A 9,560-nucleotide genomic window follows, 5' to 3' on the forward strand; every position below is an offset into this window, starting at 1 on the left:
CAAGAATATGGAGGATGGATGTGAGGAAGAAGGAGAAGAAGGGATGGAGGCCCTCAAAAAATTTTTTCAGAATTTTTTTGAAACCTCTAAATATGGTATATATTGAACCCAAAGCATGGGGGTCTTTTATAGCCAAAAGATCCCCCCACGTATCACACCTAATTTAGCCAACTAATTTGGCTGATAAAATTCCCAAAAAATTCTGGTGGTTTGACAGCTAAGAGGAGATAAACATATCCAAATTTCATGCATTTTGGATCCCTAAAAGATAGGAATTCATGCATCCAAAGTTCAGCCGCAGACCACCCTATTTCATGCACCATGCAATCCCTACAAATTTGGAAATTCATCTAAATCTTTCTAGAAAGATTTAAGGTGCCATTTTTATAGGAATTATAGCCCCACGCCTCCTCTCTTCTCACGCCAATTTTTGGCCAAAAATAAAGAGGATAGGCATAGAAAATATTGGGAATAAATTAAGGTGTCATTCTTCTCAAAGAAGATAAGGATGGGTTCCTAAAATTTAGGGATTCTTCTCCTTATCCAATTCTGATTATTTGGACTCATAATCCTCATCAAATAAGGTTTTCTAATTGATTTGGATCAAGCCCAATCCAATTGGGTCAAGTCCCATCAATTGGGTCAAGCTCAATCTACTAGGGTTGAACCCAATCCAATTGGGTCAAACCCTGATGCAGCCCAAATTGAATCCTATTCAATTTGGCTCAACCTAAGCTTAATTACTCAATCAAATTGAGTTCATTAGCAATCTAATTGCTAATTAATCCTCAAATAATTCAATAATTATTTTAATGCAACTTTTGCTTAGGATAATTTGTCAATCGAATTGACCAAATTACCCCTGAATGATTCTTAATCATCAATCAGCCATTTGATCAACCTAGAAACTTCTATGCGTGTGACCTCATAGGTTCGAACCTAAGCCGGTAGTATAAGAATATCTTCCTATACTAATCGATGTGACCATCTAGCAATGGTACCCGACGTCCGGATAGGCCGAATATATGCGAAGCAAATATTCTGGAATCCTGGACTATGGTTACTGTATAATTCAATCCCTTTGACTCCTAATGCCAGGATGACTTAGAGCTCACTGTCAACCCTATAATTAGTACATCCATTATGTGATTAACTTTAGATATCCCGTGACTCCTCACTAAGATTACCCTGGCCAAGGTTTTGCTAAATTAATCACAAGACATTATCTCCTGTTTGCAGGAGGGGTCAATTCTATCTCGACTCACAACTGACTACGCAAGTACTTGACTGCACCCAGTGACCTTCCGTCACTGAATTAGAAATTCAGGTAGTCCGGTACCAAAGTACAGTGAGTTGCTTGCTAGTCACAGGTTGCGATCTCAGGTCAGAGGGCCAAACTTATACCCATATCCACTCGGAACATCTCTCGACAGTAGAGCGTTCCGAAATTGGTCACGTTCAGTGAACTGTACTCCTACACTTCACCTGTATGGCATACCAGTGTCTCCACACTCCTTGGTTAAGAGGACAACCAACGTATATGTCATACAACGATCTAATCTCGATAATGTTGTCATCCTAGTAACAACATATCATTTGGTCGCGAACAAGTTTAAGGACTCAAAGATAAATCCTCCTTTATCATAACATAAGTTCTAGGGACTTCATCATATAAGAGTTCATTTGAAGATGAAATGATGAATAATGCCAAATAATACTTTATTAATTTGTCAATTTATTTACAAAATTCAATCATCAATATGCTGACGATTGACATTTAGGATACAATTGCCAACAACTCCCACTTAGCTTAAAGCCAATCGGCACAGTATCTAATACCCATCTTCGACTTGTATTCGTTGAACTCTTTGATGCCTAGGACTTTGGTAAATGGGTCAGCCATATTTTCTTTTGTTTCAATTTTCTGTAGAATCCGCTACTGTGTGCTGCTTGGAACTCTTCCAGCAGATAGCACCACCCTTAAGAGTGAAGATATATCCCGACACGCTCTTGCTATCATCTTGATCTGACTGAAAACTTGAATCGGTATATCCCTCAAGTTTTAAGTCAGAATCACCGTAGACAAGCCACTGATTTTTAGTATTTCTCAAATACTTAAGGATGGTTTTTACAACCTTCCAGTGGTTGCTACCTGGATCAGACTGGTATCTGCTCACTACTCCTAGTGAGTATGCCACGTCTGGTCTAGTACATATCATGGCATACATTATAGATCCCACTGTCGAAGCATATGGAATTCTATCCATACTCTCTCTTTCTTGAGGGGTTGTCGGACAATCCCTTTTAGAGAGATTAATTCCATGGCCCATCAGAAGATAGCCTTTCTTGGAATTAATCATACTGAACCTCTTCAGTATAGTATCAATGTATGTGGATTGGGATAATCCAAGCAATCTTTTAGATCTATCTCTATAGATCTTCATCCCTAGGATGTAAGATGCTTCTCCCAAATTCTTTATGGCAAATTGAGATGATAGCCAAACCTTTATTCCTTATAATGCAGGAATGTCATTCCCGATTCAAAGAATGTCATCCACATACAAAACAAGAAATATAATAACTGAACCATTTGTCCATTTATAAATGCAAGGTTCCTCTTCATTCTTAATGAAGCCATATGATTTGATCACCTTATCAAATCGTATGTTCCAACTCCGTGAAGCTTGCTTTAATCCATAAATGGATTTTTGAAGCTTGCACACCTTAGACTCATCTGCAGATATAAAACCTTCAGGTTGCATCATATACACCTCCTCTTCTAAATCTCCATTTAGAAAAGCGGTTTTAACATCCATCTGCCAGATCTCATAATCTAAGTGTGCTGCTATCGCAAGCATAATCCGAATGGATTTGAGCATTGCCACAAGAGAAAACGTCTCGTCATAGTCAATACCATAACGTTGACGATATCCCTTGGCAACCAGACGGGCTTTATAGGTCTCTACTTTTCCGTCTGCGCTCCGTTTTCTTTTGAAAATCCACTTACACCCTATGGGTTTAATCCCTTCGGGTGGGTCAACTAATGTCCATACATCATTGGCCTTCATGGATTCCATTTCGGATTGCATGGCTCCAAGCCATGCATCAGAGTCATGCCTCTGCATAGCATCCATATAGGTGATCGGATCCTCATCGTTTTCATCAAGTTCGACAGGATCCCCGTCCTGGACTAAGAAACCGTAGTATCTGTCCGGCTGACGTGGTACTCTACCTGATCGCCTTAATGGTGCATCTAAGATGGGTTCTGGATCTGATCTAATCAAATCCGACTCAACTAGTTCAGTAGATGGTGTCGGATCTTCTACATGTTGAACTTCCCTAAGCTCAACGTTAGAGCTTTTAGTTCCTTCACTAAGGAATTCTTTCTTTAAGAAAACAGCTCTATTGCTTACGAATAACTTTTGTTCTTCAGCAAAGTAGAAGTAATATCCTTTAGTTTCTTTAGGATAACCAACAAAGAAACATTGGTCAGACTTGGGTTCAAGTTTGTCTGTTTTCAAATGTTTGACGTATGCTGGACACCCCCAAACCCTAAGGTGAGAGAGCATCGGCTTACGTCCAGTCCACATCTCATGTGGTGTTTTATTTACAGACTTACTTGGAACTTTATTTAGAATGTAGCAGCCTAACTCAAGTGCATATCCCCAAAAGGATATGAGCAGACTCGCAAACCCCATCATGGATCGAACCATGTCTAACATAGTTCGATTTCTTCTTTCTGATACACCGTTATACTGTGGTGTACCAGGAGGAGTCCATTGAGAGAGAATCCCATTCTCTCCTAAATATATCAAAAACTCATTGGAAAGGTATTCGCCTCCTCGATCTGATCGAAGAGTTTTAATACTCTTTCCAGTTTGTTTTTTACTTCATTATGATATAATTTGAACATTTCAAATGATTCAGATTTATGTCTCATTAAATAGACATAACCATACCTAGAAAGGTCGTCTGTAAACGTAATGAAATATGAATACCCACCTCTAGTATTTGTGCTCATTGGCCCATATACATCAGAATGTACAAGGATCAATAAATCACTGGCTCGTTCACCTTTTCCGGTAAAAGGTGATTTGGTCATCTTACCAAGAAGACATGACTCACAAGTTGTCAATAATTCACAATCATTAACATTGAGGATTTCCTCTTTACTTAACCTGTTCATCCTGTTCTTGTTAATATGACCTAGCCTATGATGCCAAAGGTAGACATCCGTGACATTATCTATTCTAGGACGCTTACTTGACGTGTACATTACATTAACAGGTTGTGATAACAAGTAGATGCCATTGCTCAATTGTCCATTCATTACAGTAACACCATTCATAATGATATCACAAGAACATTTCTTTATTGAAATTTCATAACCATTCATGGCCAAAAGGCCTACGGAAATTACATTCAATAAGAATACAGGACAATAGTGACAATCACTCAAGACAACTACATGAGAATTGAAAACAAGTTTGAGATTGTCTAAAGCTAGAACTGGAACAGATCTTCCATCTCCAACATTCAGAAATCTCTCGCTGTTTTCAAATCTCTCATTGACCTGAAGTCCTTGCAACGAATTGCATATATTAAACGGACTTCCAGTATCTAATACCTAGGTCGAATTATCACATATAGAGAAATTACAAGGTATTATCATATAAATACCTTGATCAGCAAATGATTGCCCTTTTCTCTTGCTTGGCCTGTTCGGGTCAAGTGAGGTAAGGTACTGAGGACAATTCCTCTTCCAATGCCCCTGCTTCTTACAATAGAAGCATTCTGCCAGATTGTGGTCAGCCTTAATCTTTTTGGTCTGACTTGGCTTAGCACGTTGCACCTTTTTCTTTTGATTCTTATTTTTCTTCTTTCCTTTCTTAAAGGTACCACGACCTCTGGACGAACCTCCCACTAAATTCACCGACCCTTTTAGGAGTTGGTGATCCTTCTCAAAAGTTTGTAGTAAATCCAACAATTGGTGATAATTTACTACCAGTTTCGTCATACGAAAGTTGGTGAGAAATGGGCAGTACGAACCAGGAAGAGAATTCAGTATAGCATCCTTCCCCAATTGATCATGTAGGGGAGATCCGAAAGTGCCTAGGCGCTCGATTAACTCAATCATGTACAATACATGATCGGTCACCGAAGCTGCATCCTTCATACGTGCGCTGAAAATAGCACAACTAGTCTTGTGCCTTTCAACATCATCAGAAATACCGAAAGATTCATTCAACACTTGAATGATGTCTTCCGGCTGCGCATTCTCAAAATGCCTACTAAACTCATCATTCATTGCAGCGAGCATAATGCAACGGACAGTGATATGATCACTGAGCCACTTCTGATAAGTGTCTCTGACTGTACCCCGTGCATTAGCAGCGGGCTGCTCAGGTGCCGGATCTGTTATCACATAAAGGATCCATTCATGCTCTAGCACAATTTTCAGTTTCCTATACCAATTATTGAAGTTGGGACCTATCAACTTGTCATTATCCAATAATGAGCGAAGTGACAAATTAGTGGTCATTTCTGTATAAAAGAAAATTTGGCTATTAGTATATGAATTGACTAAACACAGTAGACTTGGACTTTAGTCTAAAGATACTTCCACTATTTTATACAAATTGGTAGCCTCTACCTCCAATTCGAAAAATTACTCCTAATTCTTTAGTGGGCACTAGAACCCAATAGATCGCATATAGGCCCGAGTGTGGCTCGGCTAATCCATATGCACCTGTTGGTAGGTTCTAAACCAGTTGCTTCATCAAGCAACTTCTAGTGATAATTTTGCCCTAGGTTCTTCGGCAGGCGTGTGGCGCCTCCACCGAATACCCTAGTCAGGTCCAACCATTAAATGATAGGGTTAAGTCTAATCAACTAATAGACGACCAAGCCCGAGTGTGGCTCGGCTCACCTGACCGCCTATTGAAGGTACACTTAACTCATCATATATTGAATGACAATTCCAATGCTTGATAAGTACCAGGCGTGTCGCGCCTCCAATAATTATCAAATCATTGGACCCATTATCACCCAACTTAATGGGAGGCTATGACCTAGTTATCCCCATAACCATTTCATTTTAAGGACCTAATAATTTTAGAGGATTTCTTAATTAGGATAGATAAGAAGATCTGGTTAGTCTAATTTCTCCCACTGACTTCACCAAATCAGATTAGACTCAAACCGGTTAAGGAGGCACCTAAATCAGTCAAACTGATTTTTCTTATAGGCATGGGCTAACTCGAATTATTAAGTGATCCAATCAAAATGTGATTGACCATGTCGGCCAGGTAAGTGAGATCGGTGGAAGGGATATGCCATTAACTCGACAAAGACGAATCAGTGCGAGTAGCTCCCAATTAAAAACCACCGGTCAAAACTGCCAAACTTACCTTAGACACCGACTGGTTAATCAATTTCGATTTGATTACTCAAATGACTCGGGCTACACCTCTGAGCCTAAATCAAGTTCCATCTTGGTCTAATCAAAGATATGGACTTGATCCATCTACAACTATTGTAAATTGATCTAGAATTTTCTTGACCTAATCTAGTTACTACTTAATTAGATTTGATCAATTAATTCTATTTGTCCATGTATGATTCTAACTTTAGGTCTAATCCAATCCTAGGAACTTGATTCAAGCTAACCCATATGCCCAAAGAATTATGCAATGTCAATTAATTGAGTTACAATTCTATTTATAACACTTAATTCTCAATTAAGTTTAGACTTATGAAAATTTTGATCATTGCATATTTCTTTTTAATTATATATTAATTACAATCTTTCAGTTCTTAAAACATATTTTCAGATCTGAGTTTTTGTAATTAATCACATGTAATCAGATTTAATTCATGTTTAAGTCATTATGTTTTATGTTCATGCAACACATATACACAACAACATGAATTAATTCAAACAATATACATCTTATGTATTTATTTTTTCACTTTTATTTTCAGATCTGATTTGTTCATTAAAAGCAGAGATCATATAAATCATAAACTTTATTTAGATCTAATCTAAATAATATTATAATTTCAGATTTATTCATGTTACTATCCTAACACAAACATGCATCATATGCATCCAAAATTTCAGATCTACTTAATCATGCATAATCAGTAATTAAATCAATCATAAAAAATACTTTAGATCTAATCTAAATATGTTAATGATTTTAGATTTAATTACAAGAATTAAAACATAAAAGTTTAAACATGAACCTGGCTCTGATACCACTGAAAGTGAATCCTAGGTTATTCGGTGTTAAGCATGCTGATTTTTTTTTTTTTTAAAACCATGGCTGAATCTGATCGGGTTGCCTACGTACCCCTTCATAAGGGGGATCAAGCCATACGTAGTTCTTTTTAAGTTTTAAAATGCAGTGGAAAAATCGAATCAAACAATTTAATTCATGCATGCTTACAAGATCAAATCTAGAAATCAGCACCTTAAGAACACATAGGATTATGCCGGAATCGTTTAAACAATTATTCTAAAACTTTCTTGCATGATTAACTATCAGATCTGAAACTTAAGAACTCTATTCCGATTAATCTCCGAATATCCATCGAATGGATTCTGGAGATAACTTCGTGAGGAGCCCCAAAGGAGGGTAAAACCTCGGGGAATCAGACCTAGACCCTGACTCCAAAATAAAATATTGATGTGGGATTAATACCTTTTATGATGGAAGAAACTTATGGATCTGATCCTTGACTTCGCAGCCACGCACACGAATGGCCTCTATGAGAAGTACACGCGAAGCCCTAGGTAGATCGTCTTCCGCGGGAGTGCTAGCTCGTGCAGGAACGCAGCAATGGCTGAAGCTTTCTCCTTCTAAACACTCAACCTTTGATTCTTCTTCAAGGAGATGGAGGATGGACGTGAGGAAGAAGGAGAAGAAGGGATGGAGGCCCTCAGGGAATTTTTTTAGAATTTTTTTGAAACCTCTAAATATGGTATATATTGAACCCAAGGCATGGGGGTCTTTTATAGCCAAAAGATCCCCCCATGTATCACACCTAATTTAGCCAACTAATTTGGCTGATAAAATTCCTAAAAAATTCTGGTGGTTTGACAGCTAAGAGGAGATAAACATATCCAAATTTCGTGCATTTTGGATCCCTAAAAGATAGGAATTCATGCATCCAAAGTTCAGCCGCAGACCACCCTATTTCATGCACCATGCAATCCCTACAAATTTGGAAATTCATCTAAATCTTTCTAGAAAGATTTAAGGCACCATTTTTATAGAAATTATAGCCCCACGCCTCCTCTCTTCTCACACCAATTTTTGGCCAAAAATAAAGAGGATAGGCATAGAAAATATTGGGAATAAATTAAGGTGTCATTCTTCTCAAAGAAGATAAGGATGGGTTCCTAAAATTTAGGGATTCTTCTCCTTATCCAATTCTGATTATTTGGACTCATAATCCTCATCAAATAAGGTCTTCTAATTGATTTGGATCGAGCCCAATCCAATTGGGTCAAGTCCCATCAATTGGGTCAAGCTCAATCTACTAGGGTTGAACCCAATCCAATTGGGTCAAACCCTGATGCAGCCCAAATTGAATCCTATTCAATTTGGCTCAACCTAAGCTTAATTACTTAATCAAATTGAGTTCATTAGCAATCTAATTGCTAATTAATCCTCAAATAATTCAATAATTATTTTAATGCAACTTTTGCTTAGGATAATTTGTCAATCGAATTGACCAAATTACCCCTGAATGATTCTTAATCATCAATCAGCCATTTGATCAACCTAGAAACTCCTATGCGTGTGACCTCATAGGTTCGAACCTAAGCCGGTAGTATAGGAACGTCTTCCTATACTAATCGATGTGACCATATAGCAATGGTACCCGATGTCCGGATAGGCCGAATATATGCGAAGCAAATATTCTGGAACCCTGGACTATGGTTTCTGTATAATTCAATCCTTTTGACTCCTAATGCCAGGATGACTTAGAGCTCACTGTCAACTCTATAATTAGTACATCTATTATGTGATTAACTTTAGATATCCCGTGACTCCTCACTGAGATTACCCTGGCCAAGGTTTTGCTAAATTAATCACAAGACATTATCTCCTGTTTGCAGGAGGGGTCAATTCCATCTCGACTCACAACTGACTACGCAAGTACTTGACTGCACCCAGTTACCTTCCGTCACTGAATTAGAAATTCAGGTAGTCCGGTACCAAAGTACAGTGAGTTGCTTGCTAGTCACAGGTTGCGATCTCAGGTCAGAGGGCCAAACTTATACCCATATCCACTCGGAACATCTCTCGACAGTAGAGCGTTCCGGAATTGGTCACGTTCAGTGAAATGTACTCCTACACTTCACCTGTATGGCATACCAGTGTCTCCACACTCCTTGGTTAAGAGGACAACCAACGTATATGTCACACAACGACCTAATCTCGATAATGTTGTCGTCCTAGTAACAACATATCATTTGGTCGCGAACAAGTTTAAGGACTCAAAGATAAATCCTCCTTTATCATAACATAAGTCCTAAGGACTTCATC

This window comes from Phoenix dactylifera, unplaced genomic scaffold (genome assembly GCF_009389715.1).
Source record: "Phoenix dactylifera cultivar Barhee BC4 unplaced genomic scaffold, palm_55x_up_171113_PBpolish2nd_filt_p 000242F, whole genome shotgun sequence".
Lineage (NCBI taxonomy): Eukaryota > Viridiplantae > Streptophyta > Magnoliopsida > Arecales > Arecaceae > Phoenix > Phoenix dactylifera.